This window comes from Cavia porcellus, unplaced genomic scaffold (assembly GCF_034190915.1).
Source record: "Cavia porcellus strain 051 isolate PalLab524CR breed Dunkin Hartley unplaced genomic scaffold, mCavPor4.1 scaffold_5, whole genome shotgun sequence".
NCBI lineage: Eukaryota > Metazoa > Chordata > Mammalia > Rodentia > Caviidae > Cavia > Cavia porcellus.
The window spans coordinates 90093625-90118541 of NW_026947488.1; the positions used below are offsets into that span (position 1 = coordinate 90093625).

Here is a 24917-nt window from a genome sequence, read left to right on the forward strand (position 1 = left end):
TTTTTACATTATCTATTATGTCCACCCTTTTGACTTGACCGATTCTGTTCTGTTATGTCACATTTGGTTTTACTCTCATCCAAAAAAGCAATAAGAACCGTGGGAGCAATGAAACCCAAAATGTGTAATAGTCATTGTACAAAAGAGAGGAAAAGAAAGTGCTCTAAACTATATAACTGCATGTATATTTAAGTGTATAAGATAGAAAATGATATCACAGAGTTTTATTGGATCATTGAACAGAACTGTTTGCAGTATCATTGTTGGAATGTCCACTCTACAAGCTTTAATTTTGTGACTTGAACAATTATTTCTAAGATGGCAATATGTAATCCATTATCTAGTGATTTCCTACTGTTCATTTTTTTTCTGTAAATCTGTATAACTTGTACCCTTTCACTGTTTTTTTTTGTCTTTTCTCCTTAAATAAAATTTAAAAAGTTAAAAAAATAAAAAAAAATAAAATTTTAGAATGTAAGCATTGTGGAATCACTAAAGTTATTATTTTTTATTTTTGTATTTATAAGCTAAATTATCCTAAAATAGTATGTTATTGTATTAATTCTTGGCATACATGGCACTGTACTTATCTATGTAATGAGTTTGCATTAAATTATGTAGTTTCTGTTAAAAGTCATGTATAACATAATTAAGTAAAATTTTAGTTTCATATCCAACATATTTCTAGATGTAGACATTAAGTAGAAAAAATCAAATGTTAGAAAGAAAATAACAATTGCTTATATATTTCTAAATATTTCTCTAATATTTGTGGAGCTCTATTATTGTTTTGCTTGTAAACTTGGGAGTTCTATATTGCTGAGTTAGTCCATGGTTATGTTTTAGGGAGTGAAAGACAGGACTTCAAATAGGGTTGTATCCATGTGCTTTATAATTTGTCTGGAATGTAAGGAGAGGATTTTAACCTAAGACTTTCTTTGAGAATGGTGCATGTTGTCTCCTTTGTAGTGGATGGGTTATTATATAGTCTTTATATCCCACTTCTGAAACACTGGCACTCCCTTTGGCTTGGCAGTCAGGCTCCTCTTTCTATTTGTGTTTAGTGTTAGTAATTGTCTCCATATCTTCTTGTAGAGCAAATCTCATTTGATTACTAGACCAAATCAGCTTATTTGTGCACAGAACCCAAAGGAGCAGAATTCAATCCCTTGAGTACTTAGCATTCTTGTGAGTCAGGAGCAAAGCTAAAGCAAATTGATGATGAGAGGCACCAATGCTTAAATTCATGGTACAGCTGACAGATATACTCTTTGTTCCATTAAAACCTTGAAGACGCATTGTTTTTTCCAGTAACCTCCAAGAGGGAATGAAAGTGAACACACTGCAAACTGTCACGGGAAGCATTCTGAGTCATTTGTAAGAATGAATTGATGGTTTTTATTAATTCTTAAAAATCCTAATTTTAATGATGATAATCAGCTGGAATTTCTATTCACACTGCTTACTTAGACACAGAAAAACAGCATCACTGTCTCCGTGGTTGTCCTCATTGCACAGTCTTGTTTGTATACTTCTCTATTTTTTCCAGATTTTTAGTTATCAGCTGAAAATGAAAACTGTCTTTTTGTGTATCTTTAGTTCCAGTTTTCATATTGTGCTTTAAGTTTTTGATAAGTCTATATTCATCTATATTTGATTACCTTCTTCATTGAATTGAGAAGGCATCAGGACTGCAGATATCATAATGGAAGGGATGTGGTGAAGGGTATTGATCACCTGCATGAGAAGAAATTGAAATAAACACTGACCACAACATCCAAATAGACCAAAGTAAGAAAAGGGAGCTAAAAGAAACATGCAGGCATGGAGGAGGGCTAAATGTGGGGAGGGCTGCGATAGATGTGATGAAATGTTTGGAGGTACTCCCTAGGGTTACACAAGTCAGATACTTACAGTGATATGTACCCACAATCAATAGGTTTGCTATAATGAGATCAACTCCATGGCATTTAGTATTCATTTTCAACTAAATGTCAAAGTGCTCTTGGGAGTTTTTAAAATCAGGCTACAAGTTGAAGATTTTTCCTTTTGTTTTTGCACTTTAAATGATACGTGAACATCGGTATGTTAACATAACAATCATTGGTATGTTAACACATAAAGTGCTGTTACCTGCTTCAGCTATTACTCAGAAACGCACGGAAGTGCTTATTGATAGTTTCTTCCTCTTCACAGTTAACTGAACTCCAGCAGCTTTTCTAATTTCAGATCTGTCCTCTGAAGATTGACTTGCTGTGGTGTTGTGAGTGGATATAAAAACAAGCTTTTGTTTCTCCAGTTCTAAAAATCTGTAAATGTTCCCTTTTACTATCTGGTGACTAACTAATAGGGCACTGTTAACTACTATGTCAAGTCCCCTGTATCAGTTAATACCACGGGCTGCATCTGCTTCTAGCCATTCTGCCCAGAATTCAGAATTCAAGGGACTCTATATTGAGTTCTTGGGTCTATGCCTCAGTCCTTTAGCTCAAGAAGTAGATCTCTTAGCATGAATAAAAAGGATTGCATTTTTCATTTTTATTCATGTTAGTTTAACTTTAGGACTGTCAGTTACTTTCCTAGGTTTTTTCAAGTTGTCTGATTTTCTATTGTATTTATCAGTACCTGGCACGATCTAATGGAAAATTCCAAAATAAATGAGCATAAACAAAATCAAAGAAGAAATAGTGCTTTTTACAGCTAGAGCTCCCACCCCAAACCATGAATCCCACCTTCTCACTTTCCTTGTTTTCTATACACTCTTTTTTATTACGTCCTTTAGGTGACCTTCTTCATTTTGTGTGAAAGTGAGTTCTACCAGTGCCAAAGTCAGGTGCCAAATTTGCTCAGTTTTCCTAGGGAAAGGAAGAGGAAGTCATGATCCACCAGCACCTGAGAATCAATCAGAGTAAACAGTTGCTGCTCCTGCATCGTGTACTCATAATAAAACTTTTACTAAATCTGAAAAGCCTGTGTCAAGTACATACCCTGTGGTAACAGGAAAAGATAGGACTAGTATTAGAAAAGGAGAAAAGAAAATTTCCAAGCAAATAAAAACTGCCACAATTTCCTTTACCTAGGATGAATCTTATTCTTGAAGTGCATTATTGAATAACTTATCCTCTAGGTTTCATTATCTTCTCATCTCAGTGGGTGGTTATATGATTCCAGTTAGCTCCTGAGGACTAAACCAGTGATCAGAAATATGTGTCCAGCAGTTAGAAAATCTGTAGACTCAGAATTAGAGTGCTCCAGACCCAGCATCCAGTCCCTGGAATTTCAGCATGAGAATCATAAAACTTGGACTCAGTACCAGTTCACTGGAAAGACAGTGTGAGTCCTTGGATTTCAGACTTAGAACTTCACAGTTACAATAGAGACAATGAAGTTACTACTAGGTAAGGTATGGGTGTCATTTACCCAAATGCTCCTGTGTGCCAGGCTTGGTAAGGGAGTAATTTGGGAAATGGTATGAAATTTTTAAAAGGTCGGTCCCACAAAGAGGTTCCTAGGTCCTTTAGAGGCTTACCGTCAGAAGTAGTGGAAAGCCAGTGTATCTCTAGTGCCAGGGCCTTACATCTCCATGCATTAAATAAAACTTTTTTCTTTGTGAAATTAATCTGCCTAGACATTTTATTATACACAGAGAAAAAAAATCAAACACCTGAGGGTAAGTGTCATTTGAATTTGTATGTAGGAATGCTTTCAAATGGTGCCAGGCATATAGTAAAATCATGTAAATATTAACTATAATAATCATAGTGACATTGATATCTCCAGCACACAGTGTTTTTTACCATAAAATCATGACTGTACTTAGATGACAGTCTCATAAAGTGACTATGTAGCCTAAATATGTAACGTGAATTAGTGAAACAATTTAAGGAAATGAATCTACTTGACACAAGGTAAAGACAAGGGACCCATCCACTGACCGAGTGCAATAGTACCTTAATCCATTAATTCCTGGTGTGAATACAGACCCAGTCTAAACAGCACCTCTCATTTCCCCAGAGCGCCAGATCAGCGATTTTCTGCTAAAGGTCCCAAGTTTAGAATCTGGGATTTTTTTTGTTTGTTTGTTTGTTTTTGAATGTCAAGCCGTGCATGTCAAGCACAGGAAGTTTATAAAACATCAGTTTGAAAATCTTTCCTTATTTTAACTGAATACAATTAAGCATGTGGTAACCTGCTTGGTTTTGAATTAAGTAATCAGAACTAAGTTGTTTCATTTCTGAATGGAACATAACTTTTTTGTAAAAACTGGCTTAACATTTGGTTTGTTATATTATTAATATTAAATTTTCTGTATTGATTACCTTTAATATCATGACTAGGTTCATACCCTGATTCAGACATGGACCTGGAGGGAACAAAGAAAAAATAAGAGGTGAAATTTCTAGTTTTATGAGATTTACTAATGTCAAAAGATAAACATCATCATAAAAATTCAGGATTAAGTGTAAGTTAGTGATAAGAAATATATGTATACGAGATTCTGGAAATATGAAATATGAATTTAAGATTTTCTTTTCACTTCTCTTTGAATTTAATAATTTTGAGCAAAAGAGAAAATATATATAAATATACACACATATAAATGTATATGTAGCTAATTTTTTCAGATTTTTTATAAATGCAAAGCATTATCATCACTATCATAAAGTACAAAAGTCTCATTCCAAAAATAAAAATAAAAACCAACGGAATTAAGTTCTCAATGGTAAGCCAGTGGCAGATCAAATACCAAAATCCAGTTTGACTGACTCCCAGTTAATACTCTGACAGCTAATATATATATATATATATATATATATATATATTTTTTTTTTTTTTAGAAATGCAGGTATAAAGAGTTAGCAGAGTGAAAATGAGTTAGATTAAAGAAGAGGTGAGTTTTGTTTCAGATCATTAGAGAAGGAGATATGATTAAGATGAAAGAATAATTGTATGATCTTGCCTGCGATGACAATTACATTAATTGTTTTAAAATTTAAAAAACTGAATTAAAAGTTAGAAATGATAATTCTTTGCACTGAATTTTATTTTTATACTCACAAAGCCACATTTTCCCCCAGTGAATGGCAAATAGTGTCTCTTTATTCTCACTCTAGCTTTTCCCCCAAATCTCCAGTTTCTTCAGAGGTGGTGGGCCCCATCCTCAGGGATGTGCCTCCCACTTTTCTTGGCTGCTCCTGTTTCCATTAGGATGCAAACATCTCCCACTTTTAAAAACAACTTTCTTTAAATTTGTGTATGTTTCTAGCTTTTGCCCTGTATTTTGTTCCCTTCCACAGCAAGCTTTCTCATAAAGTCATCTCTGTTAGCTACTCTCATGTTTTCATTACTTCTTGCTTTTAATCCTTCTTGTTTTAATTTTTCTAAACTATGAAAAGTACCCAAGTAATCAGCATAGAGGAAGGACAGGTTTACTTTTACTCACAGTTTAGAAAATTTCAGCCTATGCTTGATTGGCCTCGTTGCTTTGGTGAGGTAGCGCATCACGGTAGCAACATTTGGCAGAGGAAATTGTTCACTCATAGAAGCCAGAATGGAAAGAGAAAATGAGCCCAGCATCCCATAATCCGGTTTGAGGATTTTCTCCCAATAACATAATACTCTTTTCTCTAGGCCTCTCCACCTATTAAAGCTTCCGTGACCCTCCTATAGTGCTGACCACACTTTTGACAGAGGGTTTGTTGAATATTCCAGATAGAAATTCTTGCTTGTTCAACTTGATTTTTATGATTTTACTTCTTCTGAAGTTGCTCATATAAGGTTTATTGACAACATTTAACAGTTTGCAAATCCAGGGATCTTTTTTATAGGCTGATATTAGTAGCTATCATAAGGAAAGTACATTGATATACCTTGCTTGTTATGACAGAATATATTTTCAAAACTGACTGAACTACTGTATTTGATAAGTTTTTCAACAAGGAGACATTCAGAGATGGGGTCTGTGTTTCTTCAACTAAGTCAATAGTGTCTCTGTTTCTTCCTCTTGACTTCTGTGGCCCTTTGAAACTGCATTACCAATAGAAACTCACTGTGCTCAGACATGAGTCTTTATGGTATGAGGACCAGGATTTAAGTGAGGAAGATAACTCTTACTTGATTTCAGTTAATTGACCTTAACCTGCCCTACGTGAAATGCAGAAGGAAGTGTAGAGCCCTTCTGAGTTTACTGACTCACACTAAAAGTACTTTTTAAATTTTGTAGTGTTTTTACACAATTGTTGTGCCTGAATCATTGATCTTGGTAATACACACTTTGGGTTTTCCAAGCTTCTACAAGTTGTTTTCTATTTTCTCCTATTTTTGTGCCCAACATCCTAATATGAAAGTGATATAGAATCGTGGACTGCCCATTCATTTTTCTCTATGTATTAAATAATTTATTTAATTCTCCTCCATGGATTTCACATGTAGAAGGCATCCTCTAGTTCACTACATAGCATTTATTTGTATGATATCTCCTGTGAATTCTCTCAATTCTAGGCATGTATACATAATAGTCCATGTAACAGCTGCACTTTAGTATTTAATACAGAACTAAAACTTGTCACATATAAAGCTGCGTTCTTAAATTCTTTTCTCTGAAAAGCAGAGCATAACAGTTGCTGTTTCTATGGTCTTTTTCAACTTAGTAAATAGAATTGCAATTCACATAATTTCTCCAAAAGAAAATTTGCAAGCAATTTTTGATTCTTTTTTCTCAGTGACTACATTTTGTCTATGCTCATTGACTATACCTTTAGAACCTGTCCAGGCTTCCTCCCTTTGTTTCTTTCTGCTATTACTAATCTCCTAAACGTTGTCCATTACTTAATATATGCCTCTCTTCCATAAAAAGCCAGAGGATTACCTTTTAACTCAAAAGTCTTTCAATTTCTTTCATTTGGGTAAATTTATTTTCAAAAGATGAAAGTAACAGTGTCTTATGTCACGTGATCCCCTTTGATGCAAATTGATACTCCTATCCCTGACAGAAGTCTGTGTCTATGATTCCTGTGGAATTGACATTATAGTTGATAAAACCAGGCTGTGATTTTCTTGGAACATTGCTTTTGAACCTAATCCCCATGCCTGAGTAAGTCATGTAGCCTGTGGTGGAGGCCGTATGGAAAAGATTGGGGCCTTCCAACACCAGCTAAGTTTCCAGCCAGTAGGCACTGTTAATTTGCTAGTCGTGGAAATGAGCCATCTTGGCAGCTGGAATAGGGATGAGTTACCCTCATCAAGCCTGTTACAGGATTACAGAACTGCAAGCAAAGGAAATTTTTGTTGTTCTAACTCATTGCATTTAACTACTTTTTTTCCTTACACAGTGATCGATAGCTAACATGGATTTTGTTCCTGAAAGTGGAATATTGTTGTAAAGGCCTGAAAACTTGTAGTATTGGCTTTGAGGCAAACTATAGAAAGAAGCCAAAAATCCCTTGGCAAGCTAATGCCAGAAAACTAAATAATTTTGAAAAATATATCTGACAGTTCAAAGGAAAGAAATAAAACTATGATTAGAAGATGTTTGGTAGTAGAAATTTTGATAATATTATTGCTTGTATTAACAGAGAGGTTGCAAAACATACCAATGAATTTATGGATCCAGCTAAGGAAATTTTCAGGCAAATCTTTTCACTGACTTTGATTAGATGTGAGAGGAGGGCAATGAACAAGAACAACAAAAACTTGTCCTTAAAAATATAGTATCAAAACCCTCTTAGTATGAAAACGAATCTACTTTTTTTCCCCCAAAGTTTCCAGACGATAAATAATATTTAAATTAAGACTTGGTTTAAAGAAGGAAAGCAACTGTATGTAAAACATATTATAAAGACCTCAGAGAGCTCTAAGAGACTCCTTATGAAAACTTTCAAATGAATGCCCTTTTGAAGATCATAATGATGTGCTTTAAATATCTTCTCCTCTATACACCAGGACTTGTAGAGATAGTAAGGATACTATCCCACAGCAGGTCTTGATAAGGTTGAGAATGGACTATCTTGACAAGATTTAGTAATTACAGTTTTATCCAATAAGCTGAGTTATACATAAATACATCAAAAGCTTGCAAACAATGTCCTATCAACTTGCAAGGAAAAGGTATCAGATTAAGAGTCCAAAATAAGAAGAGGCCTTGAAGTCTTTGATGTCTATTAGCAGGTAATACACACACAGAGACTTCAAACAGAAAGGTGAGCCAAGGAGGCAGAACACAGAACTCATTAAGTCTGGTGAAAGGCCACAAAAATAAATAAATAACAATAAATAAAATTTTAAAAACCCTTCAAGGAAGAGAACTGAACTCCAGTCAAAAAGCCAGCAGCACTGGCCTGGAATTTCAGAATGGATGGGAAATTCTGTATTCCATCCTCCTAGCTACCATTTTGAGTGAAGTATCTACAAAAATAATCCAATGTCCTACTGTTTTACTTCTGGGTATGTGGAGAGCTAAAAAACTTAATTTGGGGAATATATGTCACAAATCATCACATTATGAGAAAGAGCCCTCAATAAAATGTATCTGAGGAACTTTATTCAAGGAATATTTTCTGTATCTACATCTGATCAGATGATAAATATTTGAACATTGAGCTGCTCCACTTTTGGAAGGAGACTTTTGCATATGAGAGAGATATAAATTGTTATGGCCTGAATATAGAGTGTTGCACATTGTGGTTTTCCATAATGACTGCAATAAAACATTTTATCTCATTGTCTTCCCTTTCAATGAGACTTACATTTTTTTGTCAAAAGGTCTTCCTTTCCCTTGAATCCAGTCAAGATTGTGACTACTAACTCTACATGACATGGCTTTTGAGCGTAGTTCATGATGTGTGATACATCTGGCTATTCCACTTAGAATTCCTATTTTAATTCCTAGTCTTTATGCTTGGTAAGCTCAAGAGACTATGGTAGGCCAGAAATATAGCTCAAAGGCACGAATACCTACATGGCAAGTGTGAGGTCATGAGTTCGATCCCCAGTACAAAAAAAGATAAATAAATAGGAGTAACTGTTGTGAAGTGGCCCATGTAAGGAAGCCTTCCAGTTATTAATCTCCTATCTGATAGCTGATACCGATCTGGCAATCACAGAAGTATGCTCTAGGTTGGACCACTTTCTCAGTTGCTACATGAATTACTACAGATTAGCAAACAAAATAAAATTGTTTTTTAAGCCGTTAAGTTTAAGGATGGTTTGCCACATTGGAATTACTGCTGATAAAACACTGAACACAAAATAAAACCACATTTGTATGTCACCCAGTGAAGTTCTGTGATTTTTTTTATTCTTCTTTGTTCTATCAGGACAAATTTAATAGTATAAAGAGATTTACCAAAATAGATTGAGGTTTCTGCAATTTTCCTTGGGATTTCCTCAAAGATATCCTCCTACTGGAGAGTGGTACACATAGTATATCTGATTTCAGAGATGTAGAGAAAGTCAAGCTCTAGGCTAGGAGATAGTGCTGTGCTCTGAGTGATCTTAAGCCTTGTTTAAACAGCCTCTAGTGTTGATTTTTATAGACATGTCTCCTGGGAGAAGTTAATTGGTAGACTGTATTTGCCTATAATTTTTCATTCATTCTCTTACTCTTTACATAAGACTGAGAACCTGAACCTTTGCACTTATGTCTTATTAACCTAATAATAATGCAATTTCACTGAGTCACAAACAGATCAAAAATCATCACTTAATTTTAATTCCTAGTAGAGTGTAAGCCAAAGCATGTTGTTACTAACCAATTGTCATTTCATATAAATAATATGTTTAGCTTATCATAGAGCCTAATTCTCCCTGCTGAGAATGTTACTTGTCCTTATCTTGCACTGTTAAAAGATGTCCCACTCATTTCTGTACTGTTCCCTCACGCCGCAGTGTGCAGCGCCTTTCCCCACCACGTGCCTCCATTACCAGCCCCTTAACTTATTTTTTTAACCGCTACTTGGCCTTTGTTTCCTGGGTTCTTCTGTTAGTGGAACCTCTTTGGTAATCTGACTTTCTTCAGTCATTTCACATTCCAATAATCTCATAACATCTTGTATCATTCTCCAGGTATAATATTTGTTTTATGCCATGTTATAATTAGAAAATCCATAAAGGCTTTGTAATTTGGTTTTACTGACAATAAAATTGAAATATGGAAGATAAATTAGTTAACCAAGGCCCTGATTTGTTTATGAGAGGAAAGCAGATATAAAACAGAAGAACATAGAAAGTCAGAACTGTGATGAGTAAGAGGCCTAAAACAGTGGGGGCTAATGGTCTTGGGCACGGAATGACTTGGGGGCCAGTAGAAGAAACCTTGTCTCAAAAAAAAAAAAATAAATAATAAAAGAAATGGATCAGATGAAAGAAAACATATAGAACATCTATCTCTTTCTGAAACATTCCCCCCACCAAAAAAAAAAAAACAAAAAAACTTCAAAGGTATTGACAGAAAAATTTGCTATTAACACATATAATTTTATATCAGCTATTGACAAATGATGTCATGATGCTGAATATATCTCCTGAATTAAATTTCTGATATTTATTAACCCTATCTACCTTTCTGTGGACACAACCTCCTTATTAAATTACAGACATATACATTTTGATCTAAATTTGTATATTTATAGGCTTTCTAAGGAAGAAAATGACCTCTAATAAAACCATCACCCTGGCCCGGAATTTAGCTCAGCAGCTTAAGTGCCTGCTTGGCAAATGTGTGGTTAAGAGTTTAATCCCCAGCACAAGAAAAAAAAAAAAAATCACCCACAGTGCTATAATCTGCATAACAATATCATCAACAGTAAATGCACAATAGCTAACTTTATTAGGTTCTGTTGGTCTTCTTTATTAGCATCTAACTAGAATCTCTGTTCAGTTTTTCATTTTTCTTATTCCAGGGTCAACACAAACAGCTAGATTTGTACAGGATGCATAGCGAAGGAGTGACTCTGGTATTTGCAAATGCAAAAGACACAAAATATGTCTGATGATTGTTCATCAGCTCTGTATATGAAACTTTTCCTCAAAAAATTACACTCCCACTTCTGCAAAGGAAAACAAATCTAAACCACGTAACAAATGGAAGATTAGTTGGATGTGGGTCTTCAGTGAGGCAGGTTGTGTCATAAGTGCTTGGGAACTCAAAAGGGACTATACAGAACCTCTTTCCAGTGAATCTTGCATTTTAGTACAAGGAGGAACAAGCAATAGTCAAATAAAATAAGGTAAAACAAGATGTTGGACAGTACAAATGCCCTGAAGTAAAATAAAACAAGATACTGTGATAGAAATACATATCCTATATTAAGAAGAGTGTCTCATGAATAGATAGACAAGCAGAAAATCACACTGCAAATGAGAAACCAACCAGGAGATGGGGGTCGGGAATAATGGAAGAAAATAAGAGTTAAAAAGAATTACGATGTGTTGTGTACATGTAAGCAGCTCCCCACAGTGAGGGCTACCATTATGTGCTGCAAACATGCACAAACAAAAATAATTTTTTAAAAACCAGAACCTGAGATCTGAAAGACAAGTCTTGCTGTGAGTTTGAGGCATTCCAAGGCTACATTGATTTTAAGGTCATCCTGGGCTATATAGTGAGACCTTGTCTTCCAAAAATGAAAATATAGGGTCCAGGGATACAACTCAGATATGGCACCTGCCTGGAAAGCACAAAGTCCTAAGTTTGATTCCTAATACAAAAAAAAAAAAAAAAAAAAAAGAAAAGAAAAATGAAAACTGAACAGTGAACACATAGAATGTTAAAATTTAAAGATATTTTCAATGAGTGGATACATGAATGGAAATCTAAATAAAGTGAATATTTGTGAATGTCACACAAATGTGTAGATGAGTAAATTTCAGGGCAGCAGACTATCAAGGGCAAATGCCCTGAAATGAGAACATGTTTGTGGTGCTTATAGCAAGGGACCATTGTTGTTGGGATGAAGTGAATAACCATTGTGTACAATGATAGACAGTGAAGGGAAAGGAAATGAGCCAAGAAATCAAAACCTAAATAAAACTAGGAATTTCTTCTAAGTGCAGTAAGAAATCATTGGAAGACTTTGGACAGGAGTGACATTTTCCCCTTGACTATTTAGAAGCCATTTAGAAGTCAATAAATTCTGTAATCCTTGCTTCTACCTGGAGAATAAAATAGTGATGTGAGAGGTAAATATTGAGGCAAGTTAGGAGGTGATAGAAGTTGCCCATTAGACAGGACGGCAACTTCGAGAGGGGCAATGTTGTTGGAGAGGCTGTAAGACTGAAAATAACCTATGCTCAAGGTGCAGCCCTGCCTGCTTCTGCTCTGTCTGTCATTCACTGAGGGATTAGATAAGAAGCTGATGAGAAAGAGAAATGAAATGTGATGGTGAGTTACTAACACTGTGCAATGATACAAACAATGTGCCATTTTCTCTAATAAGAACCACAGGCAGACAAGAGAATTTGAGTGCAGAATGTAGTAGGAAACAAGAAACTGTGTTTGGAGCTTTTGCGTATGAGGTGCTTTGCATGTCTCCAGTGAGAAATTGGGGCAATTGACCTAATCCTGAATTCTGTAAAAGTAATTTTTTTTTTTTTTTTTTAGTAACAGGAACTGAAGTCAGGACCGCATGCCCTCATGCTTGCCAGGAAGGTGCTTTGCTGCTGAGCTATATCCTCAGACTAATCTTTTTTTTTTTTTTTTTGTCTTTTTGAGACAGTGTCTCACTATGCAGTTCAGGCTGGCCTTAAGCTTACTTTGTTTTCCAGGCTGGTCTCAAACTTGCAATGATCCTCCATCCTCAGTCTCCTACGTCAAGCTAATCTTGAATTCTGTTTTCCAAAATTTTTCCTTAAATAATTCTAGATGCATGCTAAGAGATATTTTGTGGGGCTGGGGATTTAGCTCAGCGGCATAAGTGCCTGCCTTGCAAGCAGGCAGTCGTGAGTTCAATCCCCAGTACCAATAAAAACAAAAAAGACAAAAAAAAAAAAAAAAAAAAAAAAAAAAAGAGATATTTTGTGTCAGACTTGAGAGACAAAGTGAAACTCCAGCTACATTTTGTCCATTTTCAGAAGAAGGATAAACCAGAATATGACATACTTGTGCTCTGCACATATGTAATCATGTTGACTCAGCTTGCTAGTATGGGGAAGTAGCTGGCATAAGAGCATAAGAGAGATAGCAAAAATCTAGACTAGACATGAATTTTCTCTGCATTATGCTTTATAGATGGATAGTGGGCAAGAAGCATATTATAAAAATATGTCAAGGTATTTCCAGTATAATGAAAGCAAAATTTGGGCCAATAATGGATAACAAATACAATATAACTGAACACACTTCCCATTGGTCCTGCAGCCTGGCAGGTGCTGGCAGTGCCTTTAAGGGGGTACAGACACTGATCTACTACAGTTTTAATGGCTGTGTTAAAAATAGCCCTATGCCAGACACACGCCATCCATCAGAATTAAGTGGATCACTCAGCACCTGCTGCCTGTGTGCTGTCTTCTGTTATGCTGCGTGCTTTTCCAGGTCCTGATGGCTTTTTGGCCATTGCCTGGGGGTATAATAGTAATCCCTGCCCAGAAAAACAGTAACAATCCCTGGAACATGAAATGCAAGCCAGGCATATATTTATCATTTCAGGACTGTGCCTTTATTACTAAAAATAGCTGTCATGCGATGAGCCCTCACACTGTGCCAAGATCTTACATGAGGTACATTCCATATCTTATCTCATTTAATCCTGGCTACACTGGGGTAAGACAAAAGCTAATATTATTCCCATTTTGCAGTAAAATAAATTTAATTGCAAAGGATTCAATTTCTCAACTAAGCACCAGAACAATAAGTACAGCTGTGTGTCACCTGCTGTAATGACTGGCTTCACATACTATAGGAAATCCCTCTCATGATCTTGAAGAGTAGTAGAATAAGCTTCTTTCTTACATAGTTTTGGGGCATGTAGTTCGTTGTTCTGAAGTTGAATTCTGATGAATTATCTAGATTATGTATTAAAGGAAAGAGTAGAACTTGCAGTAAGTCTTGTGATGATTCAAAAGTAATGGCAGAGGTTATTTCAAAATACAAATAACACACATATCTTTAGGGCAAATTCTTTTATTCTAAAAGAATCATAGATGAGAGTTATAAGCAGGCAAATAAAAAGTGGACTTTAGTATCACAAAAGCTATTTCAGATTCTTCACGTTAAGAAGTAAAAATGCTTTGTGTCATAGGAAGTGGTCTCTGGCACTTTTATGAAGCCTGATCACTTCTGTTCCTTATACTGGGGCTTGGGAGAGGCCTGTTGGTGGAATCAGACCTGATCATTCCATAAAACTGCAGCCTGGCCTGTAGAGAGACTGGAGTACCAAAGGACTTGTGCCCTCTGATGGTCTAGGTAGTGAATACGAAGGGTGGAACTGGAGATAACAGAATCTAGATTAAAAAAAATCAAAGACGTATACCTTACCATGCCGTTGGAAGCATGAATAGAATGAAATACAGCTACATGTCACATCAACGAAGCTATTCGAAATAGAAAAATACTTAAAAAGAATAAACAATTTCCAGGAAACAGAATATATTCATTCAAAGTGTTTATGAAATAATTATGAAATTATTAGTGAAAAAAATCAATAAAGTAGAAGCAAATTCATGTGTTATTTTAATACATAGAATAAAACAAAAATTAAAAGCAAAAATGGCCAAATTCATCTTTTAATTAAAACTAATTTGCTACTTTTGTTAAATAAATTGAAACAAATTATAGATTATTTAAAAATGAACTTTGTATACATCTGATCATATAATATCAAAACCATCCTGTAAAGAAATTATTACAAACTAAATGCATTTTCAAATCATAATAAATGAAATTTGTACTCATCTCAAGAACCAAAGGACAGAACAATTGATACTCAAAACAGGATATTTTCTGGTCAACTTCTTAAGTAAAACAGGACAAGCATATGTCCTTTTTTGTATTATTAACAGCACTGAGAACAAGCAAAAATAAGGCAATTACTTACTCTTGAAAGATAAGGGTGTGAACCAACTAAAAGAACTTTTTAATCAAGATTAAGAATGTGTTCACCAATTCTTATCCCAGCACTACAGCTCCAGGGAGCCCTATCTATCCAAAACTGTTTACTACACCCTGCCAAAGCCCAGTTTTTCCTGGCAGAAAGACTTTCTCTAAATTCAGGCTCTAACACCTAATAGATAAACCTTGTACCTGGCACGGCCCCATGGCTCTGCACTATGACAGATGCCCCAAATAAAGCCTTGGCACTGCCAGTGTGAGAACCAGGGCACTGAAGCTACCACCACTTCCCCATCCGTGGGCAGCACACTGAAAAGCATAACTCCATATCTTGGAGGTAGTGTGGGGCGGGGAAGTTAGTACAAAACATCACCTTGGAACTCAGTGCCAGGAAGGGTAAACTCCAAACCCACAGATCCCAATGCCTCTGCCCCAGCCTAATGCCAATGAATCCAGCTTTAAGGCTAACTTTTTGCCACACGAAGATCAGTAGTCCTGGTCATATGAACTTTTACTTTTATTTTAAATAAATATTTTGTTAGTGTCTATTAATTTTATCAAATTTTGGGTTTGAATGTGTTATTTCACATATGCATATAGCATGCGTTGATTACAGTCATCGCTTTGATATTCTAACTTATATCCCTTCCCTTTCCTATTATTCCCTTACTCTGGTCTAACATAATAGTATCCCTTCTGCAACTTGAATGGCATCTTTTAATTTTTTTTGGACTTCAGCTATTACAGAAAACATGCAATGAATACCTGTCTTTTTGAATTTCTCCAATTTTTCTTAACATGATGAAAACTATTTTTGTCAAATTTCCTGCAAATGACATAATTTCAATGAATTTTTATTTTGATCTACATCATCTTTATCTAGTTAAAGTGATGCTGGGCTAGGAGTACACAATAGCAACAGGTCAACCATAGCAGTGCAGGTCTTGGTCCCCCTCTGGTGACAATGCACTCTACAATTTGGTTCTGCAGGCAGCTAAGTTGTACAGAAATTGATAGTCAGTCAGACATGGCTAGACAATCAGGTGAGTCAGAGTGAAGATGAGGGCTTGTCAAAACCATGACCAGAGATACATCTGAAGAAGACAAGTTCTGGAGATTAAAGTTACAATGGCCAGACTTTCATACTTCCCTAAGGGAAAATTGGAAATTTGAGATTATACTGTAGTTGGCATCACTCGGTCCATTAAATCCACATATGCATCAGACACCCAGATGGGTGACCAGAAGATCCCCTTCCCCAAAATGTTCCTGCTTTAGAAATCATAGTTAGGCCAAGGTTAATGATATCAGCTACATACCCTTACTACATGGCCAGTTTTCCTACTGGATCATTATTAGCCAGGCAGTTGTATTTGTAATCTTATTAGTTGTTTGCGGTTTGACCCAGGTTGTATCCACCTTGTGATCTTGAACCTACCTTGTGATTTTCCTCTATAAAAGATCCCTGGAGAAATGATCCCCATGGCACCCACTTTCAGGACCCTTCCTGTCTTTCAGAAGCTATGTCTCAATAAATCTTTCCTACTCTTAAAATTTGTTGTTCCTTGGAATTCATTCTTTGGTCTTTGGAGATAGGAACCTGGCACATATGACATCTAGCAGGTTGAGAGTTATATTTCTCCTATACCAGTGTGATCCAGCACAGAAGCATTGATTGCTATGGGATTGCTCACGACACCCCTGCCCAAATACTGCACACAACAAGGTGGAGAGTCATTGTTCACTTGAGAGAAGATGATTAATTATGTAAGAATCTAGCACCATCCAAGTTACATAGGCAAAGTTCTGTGGCATCTTATAATAGGCTGATGTTTGTGAAAAACTTGTCTGGGCTTTTCTTGGCCCTAGTAAAATGTGGAAAGCACTACCCTTTTTAGTAACACTCTTCTCTCTTTCTGTCCAGCCTGATGAACATAGTAACTGAAGAACTGTGATACATTAAACATGAGCATCCTCTAGTGCTACAATAGTGTCACTGCACCAACCACAGATTTATAGCCAACACGGATATAGAGCACCATCTAGTGCTAAAGCAGCTTACAGACTCTGAGAAAATGAGCAGTTTGCTTAGAATTTCTGGAAGCATAAGCACAAAATCAAATTATGAAGACTGTAATAAATAGTATTCCTCCAGTGAACAAACATCCTTGTCATATGACAAAAGTCACCAAAAATTTCATGGACTTCTGACCTTCTTAATGTACAAAATAAAGCTCTAAGAACTCACTGAAAAAAGAATCAACATACATTTTAATAGACAATTTTCAATGTCAGTCTTAAAAAATTCAATGAACTTCAAGAAAATACACGGAAAAAACTCAACCTTTTATAAGAGAAATTGAAATAAATTTGTAGAATATCAAATACTAGAACTGAAAATAAAGCTAAACAAAATGAAAAATGTGTTAGAAATCATCAAAGACACCATAGATGAAGCAGAAGAAAGAATCAATAAGCTCAAAGACAAGGTGGTGAAAAATAACAGAGGGCAAAAAGGATAAAACAATGGTGAGAAATGAAGAAATTTATGGAAAACAGGTAGCATTAAAAGAGTAAGTATTTGGATTATTGGAGTTCGAAAGGTTTAAGATAGACTTGAGACTGTCAACAAGATAGAAATCTTGTTCAAAGAGATAATAGAAAAAAACTTTCCAAACCTAGAAATAGATAAAAAATCAAGGTACAAGAAAATCAAAGGCCACCAGTCAACTTCAACTCAAACTAGTCTATCTCAAAGTATATTATACTCAAACTCTCAAAGCTTAAAGATGGAAGGAATATGCTCAAAACACCAGGAAGAAGAAAAAGCACACATGTAAATATGATCCAGCATGCTTGGCAGCAGACATCTTAGCAGACATATTAGGCAATGAGATTGTGGGATGAAATTTTAATAGTGATAAAGGGGAAAAAACCTATTAGCCAAGAATACTGTACACAACATACTAATCCTTTTGAAATGAGCCACAAATAAATCCATTCCCAGACCAGGAAGAAAGAAGGAAACAAAGAAAGAGAGAAAGAAAGAAAGAAAGAAAGAAAGAAAGAAAGAAAGAAAGAAAGAAAGAAAGAAAGAAAAAGAGAGAAAGAAAGAAAGAGAGAGAGAGAAAGTGAGAAAGCCTGGGAGAATTGATCACTTCCAGTATTATCTTACAAGACATGCTACAAGGAATCTTTCAAGTTAAAAGAAAGAGATGCCATTAAGCAGTAAACTTTGGAAGCTATAACATTTGCTAGTAAGAATAACTATATAGAAAAATCCAGATTGCTCTAATATTAAAAACATAACAGTGTATAAACCATTTATCTTTCTAGTATAAAGAATAAAAATAATATATATGGCAATATATATATATATATGGCAATATATATATATATATATATATATATATATGGCATGAAAAGCTTAATATGTGGGAACTAACATGAAATTGTATAGCTTTTTACTGGTGTTTTTCTTTCTCTTGCTGTTTCTTTTCCTATTTTGACAATGAAGGTTATATCACTATCACTTTCAAATAGATTGTTATTCTTTATTGTAGCAAGGATCGAACTCATGACCTTGTGCTTGCCAGGCAGGTGCTTATACTGCTGAGCTAAATCCCTAGCCCTAGGTTATTATTCTTAAAAGATACTTCTTGTAAGCTTTGTGGTGATCACAATGCAAAGCAGGCACCAAAAGTAATGATCAGAGTTTTAGCTTTTCTTATATTTGCACAAATGTATCATGAACAGAAATAATATCATTTTGATAAATTATGTATTTATATATTTTAATACCTTATCTGGACTGATTATGTTTGATATGAAAACTTATCATGAAAGATTATGTAGATTCTTTTTAAATTTATTGCTCTTCAACTTATTTTTTGAGCTGATAATAAAGGGAAGTTTCTGATGTATTAAATTTATTTCTTCTAAGGCAGTCATTGAAAGATGCAAAATGGGGTTACAAACCCAGAATGCGCTCAATGCCTTAGTCCCAGCTGTGCTGACATTAGAAAGCTGCCTTGCATTTACTAATTACATATGGTTCCTTATCATGTTGTTCCTCTACTTTTTTTTTTGGTATGGAGAATCCAACTCAGGACCTTACCTTGCATTTGCCAGGCAAGCGCTGCACTGCTGAGCTAAATGTCTGACCCTCTCACCATGCTATTTCTTTCAAGAAAAATTGTCACATGAAAAGAACATAACTCTAAAACTTACCATAATTTTATGTTAAATAGGTAAAATTGAAATGTTGGCTTTAACATGATCTTTTATTTTTTAGTAGTCAATGAGACAGAAAATTTATAACATTATCAATTTTTGGTTTGTAAAAGTTTAATTTTTAAAAATTTCAGAGTTAAGGGCTGGGGATTTAGCTCAACGGCATAAGTGCCTGCCTTGCAAGCAGGCAGTCGTGAGTTCGATCCCTGGTACCAATAAAAAGGAAAAAAAAAAAATTTCAGAGTTAACTCAGCTTTTCTAAACAGTAAGCTATTCTCCATTTAATTAAGAATTGGACATTTTTACATGGTTTTATTAATTTTTTTTTCAGAACTGTGCTAGTAGCAATGAGATACCCTTTTTTGAAACTGAGGAAATAGCTCCATACTCAAAATATTTTATTATCGTGGCTGACGACAGTCCCCTTAGCTTGATTAGTAACCAGAGAGCTTTCATTCCTGAATACAGTCTAGCTCACTGTCTCTTTTTCTAAATAATACCCAAATCATTTATGTATTATCTGTGGTTGCAGCTTTGCCAGAGAAACAGATAAATAATGCAGTTACAACAGATATTCTGTAGTCAACAAAGCCTGAAGTATTTAGTACCCGGTTTTTCACAGAAAACATTTGCTAGCTCCTGAATTTAACTGTCATTGATGCTTCTGTTCTACCCAATCGCTATAGTAAACGAACAACTGAAAAACCATAATACACATGGATCTTTCAGTCTTTCTCAATTTTGAAAAAGGTAAGTCATTTCTACACAACAAAAAACATTCCTAAGACAGCAGAAATGGATTAAATTACTATTACATTATTTTTAAAATCTGTATAAATGTATGTATGAGTAAATACTCTAATTATAAATTTAATTCCTTCTAACATTTAAAGAATTATGAAAACAAATAGATATCAAATGATTTAATGTAATGATGATGAATCAATGCATGAGGCAAAAAAAAAATGGAACTTCTTTATATGACATAGTTTCTTTTGACTTTGGCATATAAACCATATTGCACTCAACATGATGATATATTTATTTTATTTTCTTCATTCCTATTATCATAAAATCTCCTTTGAAACAGAAAAAGTTAAAAATCACTTAGGTTTTACTTAAGTGACCATATTAAAAATGAAGAAATATCATATAATTTGAAGTTCTAAAATGATCTCTGTACTTTCACAGGTTCATTAAGATGGACCTTTATGAACCAATTACTATATAGTCTGATGATATAACCTAGGAACTTGAGTTCTATGGAAGTCTTTTTTTATAATGATTATGTAAGTTATCTGATGAGAATACACGTATGTATTAAGAAACTACTAAAATGGAGAGAAAGTTAAGCTCATTGAGAAGCTTTAGATTATGTATACATTTTCATAGGCCTATTTTATTTAGAGAACACTGACCTACCAATGAATGGTAACATTTTAAATGATGAGCAGTACAGGAAGATCACTTAGTTCATTAGGAAAGGCAAGCATGAAAAAATAACATTACTTAATGCTGGTTTATATGCTCCTTTACTTTTTGTTTTAATCTTTGTGTTGGTGTAATTTTGGTTTTTGTTGTTATTGTCATATTGATATGGTCTTGCTATGTAGTTCAGGCTGGTCTTGTGTAGCACAGGTTGGTCTCCAATGTGAGGCAATACTCCTACCTCATCTACTCAGGAACTGGATTAAAAGTGTGCACCACCACAACTGGCTTACAGACTCTTAAGGCATGAGCAAGGAGTCACAAATGGATCTATCCATTATAACAGAATTCCCTGTCCTATAAGCAGTTTTATAGTTTGATAAAATAAGGACTTTAATAGTTTGTTCTACATATTATAGTATCATGAAAATAATAAGGAAGATATATATTTCCTGCACTACAGATACTCACAAACCTTAAATAAAAGACCATACTGAGTCATATAATTATGTATTAAAGTGTTCAAGTCTGTGTATGACTGTTAACACAAGAGGTAAAAATCAGTATTTTAAAAAATTACAAATGAGCTTGATTAAAGGAAATATTACTTGGTACGGAAATTTGCTTAGTAAACATCCTTATAATAATGAACCATTGAAAATTCTGATTATTATATTTATGAAATAAACTGGCCAACTCATAATATTTCTTTCTTTCTTTTCTTTTCTTTTTTTTTTTTTTTTGGCTTTTTCGTTTTTATCAATACCAGGGATCGAACTTACGACTGCCTGCTTTCAAGGCAGACGCTTATGCCGCTGAGCTAAATCCCCAGCCCCCAATATTTCTTTAAAAACTGATGTCTCATGTGTTATTTTGCTTTTATTTATATAGATGTCAACCAAACATCTGCAGAGAGGATTTACTTAGATAACTGTATTTTCAGTTTAGACACCTTAGTTCATTTACATTTTGAGCTACTAAACATATAGGAGTATGATTACACTGAAGAAAGCATCTCTGATTTGAGAATATCCCAGTTCCTCACAGTCTTTACTATTTAGCCAACTGTTCTAGAACAGACCATCCAATTTGCCCAGGTTGTGCATGAGTAAGAATAATGACCTGGACTCAGTTCTTGGTTACTTTTGCTTTTCTATGCTTCCAAAGCAGGAAGTAAGCAGAGCCTTGGATGTAAATGAGGTTAGAAAGGAAGTGGGCACTACAAAGGAGTTAAGAAAACACACAGGGATTTCTCACCTTTTCCCCTAATTATACATTTTGCTTTTAAAAGTGCATCACCAAAGTGCATCAGAGTTCGGCAGTCTTGGCAGTCTATGGTCTGGTAAATCACAGAGTACATAGATTCACTGAGTTTTCTGTACCCCATACACAGATCAGCACACAAGCAACTCACAGTGTCATAAAAGGCGACAACCTCAGCATCCTCACAATCCGTGTCCTCACAACATCCCTGCAGGATCTAGGGCGTTGCCTTTTATGCACACTTAAACATGGCTGGGCTGGTTCTACAAACACTATTCTATTTCCTTTATTATCAGGACATGTAAGAATTGTTTCCTGAACAAAGAAACAGTCCAAGAAATAAGGACAAATAAAGGAAAACAATAATCCATTTTTCAGTAAAAAGAATTCCTAATTAGATAAAAACAAAATACTTTAGATTTTCACATAATAAAATGGTCTGTAAATTTTATGATTGAGAAGCTTTATTAATCTTTTCTACAACACACTCAGGAAATTTAAGATACAGATAAATTGGGGAACCAAAGCTGCAATGATAGCCACACATTCTTATAAAGAAATAATATAATAAAGCCCATCTGATATAGTAGCATCTTTGACATTCATTCTTCCTCTCAGAATAGACCGTGGCACATTGCAAAATAGATTCCCTTTGGTTCATGACTTGTTCAGTTGCAAATTCATGTAAACTACAGAACCAGTTTGGCACCTGGTGTGATCATGAGTCTACTGCTGTTTCTCTAATCAGAAAACATTCCTATTAGATAAACCATCTGGCTTGAGAAGCACCCCTTTTGCATTCAAAATGGTTTTGTTAGAATTCAGCCAAAGTGTATTTTAGAAGATGTGTCAGCAAGACAGTCTGTTTACTAATGTACTGGTCCCTTATTAAAACAGCTTTGTGAGATAAGAAGACATAAAAGGAAAATATTTCACAATGTGAATATAGTTACGTGCAAAAAGGGACAGCCACTGTCTAAGGCTTTGCTCTGAAATCTGTTATAATTTGCCACTCATCTTCATCATCTGCTCAGAGTCAGCTACTGAATTGCATGTTATTTTGATTGCAATCATTTCCATTGAAGTGTGACATATGAGTGTTGCTCCGTGACCAGCAGGATTTCTTGTGGGTACGAGTGGAATACTTAGTTACCCAATGAAGCATCTTTATTCTTGTGGGTGTGAGCCATCTTATTCATGTCCATATTCTTCAGTGTATACACAGTTCATATCACTGAGTCAGGTAATAACAATGCAGTGCTACTATACGAATAATACATGGGAAGCCAACGTATCTACCCTTAATAATTTGCATGAATTTTAGGCAAGTGATAATAAATATTTAATTTTTGATCAGGTTCCACTAACAAGGAAAAAATGTTGAAGAATGTTGAATTTTTGACTATAATTTAACTGTCATTAAGAAAAATATGGGTGCTGAAAGAAATTTTGCTTGTTCATCTCTTCATTTTTATCGCAATTTTATTGTATGAACACACTTTTGCAAATGTGTTTGTAATGATATTGCAGATTAAAGCTATGAGCTATTCCTATACTTCTGAGTTTACTGCAGTATTTCAAATTGGGTCCTCATACTTTATGTGGCAACAATTAATTTGTTGTCAATCACAAACTTACTGGTTTTCTGACCTACAGTCAGTTAAATCTAAAACACATCAACCATAAAAACCATAAAGAGCATTAAATGTATCGCTCATATCTCCCTTCATATCAACCACTTCCACCTTTATTTATTTAATAGCACCAATATATATCTGATATAAAATACAGATCCATAGAAATTGTCTTGTCATGAAAAAGAAACTGGATTTCTGAGATTCAGTTGAAAATACAGAGAACGATTAAATGAAAATCAGAATAAGAGGTTGAATTTGTATATTGGTTTGAGGTGCAAGTGAGTGTTAGAAACTTAGGCAGAAATTAGGTATAGTATTTTGAGTGAACACACAAAAAATTAGAAATATAGGATAAGAATAAACTACCTTTCATATTGTATGTAGTGGAATTTGGATGTATCAAATTTAAGCTATTGATAATTATTATAAGTGTTTTTAATATGAGTCAAATAATTATGTGCCCATAAAAGTCATTTCTTCTATTTATCTTTTGTTTTCTTTGCTGGACTGTGAATTGCCTACCCACAGTACATACGCTGTAGTCTGGAGCACACAGCAAACTTTGATGTCATATACATGCAGAATTCAAATGATATTGTTTTCAAAGAATGAATGTTTGAATGGGCTTGTAAAAACTGATTAATTTTTTATTTTAAAAAACAAAACAGGAAAAAGGATAGAAATTATACAGAACTTCAAAAAATAGGAAATTAGATTGCTTTTTTGTTCCTAGAAACAGTATTGTCACTGTCAGCTCAAATATCAAAATCAGGTACTGATAATGCATGAAGTGCACCAAATAACTTCACTGAATTGTTGTTAAAATATGGTCATTGGTACAGTAAAAAAGAAAAGGCAGAGAAGATATTGGAAGTTCCCTGGGAACGCTGACAATTCCTTTGAACTCTTCTTTTCAGTCTACCTTGCTATTTCCTCCTGCATGGGCTTTCCAGCATTGGAAGAGCTCTTGAAAAGTACAACAGACATGACATCATTGTTTCTAGGAGGAAGTAAGTGTATACTATGCACTAATACTGATCTGGTTTGGAGTCCAACCACTTGTACTGGCTTAAGAGCTGTTAAAAACTGGGTCACACGGCAGGAGATGAGTGCAGGTCAATGAGTGAAGCCTCATGTATGTTTAGTGGTTCCCATCATTCACTTTACAGCCTGAGCACCATCCTCTGTCATAACAGTTTCATCATGACATCCCTTATAAGAAAGCTCACACTGTGGTGAACTGCACATGTGAAAGATCTCTGTTGCATGCTCCTCATGAGAACCTAAGGGCTGATACCCGAGGTGTGGCTGAG

General features: G+C 34.9%; 1 long non-coding RNA gene across 9 annotated transcripts in view; it reads left to right on the forward strand.

Annotated features, from left to right (window-relative positions):
* LOC101788210 (uncharacterized) overlaps window positions 1-24917 on the forward strand; it is a 338370-nt gene that overhangs the window by 288750 nt on the left and 24703 nt on the right. The window contains exon 7 of one of the 9 annotated variants that reach the window (XR_010047663.1): window positions 16968-18362. The exons of the other annotated variants lie outside the window; for them this stretch is intronic. This is a non-coding gene — a long non-coding RNA (uncharacterized LOC101788210). Of the gene's footprint in view, window positions 1-16967; window positions 18363-24917 lie in introns of those variants that run through there. 9 annotated transcript variants of the gene reach the window in all.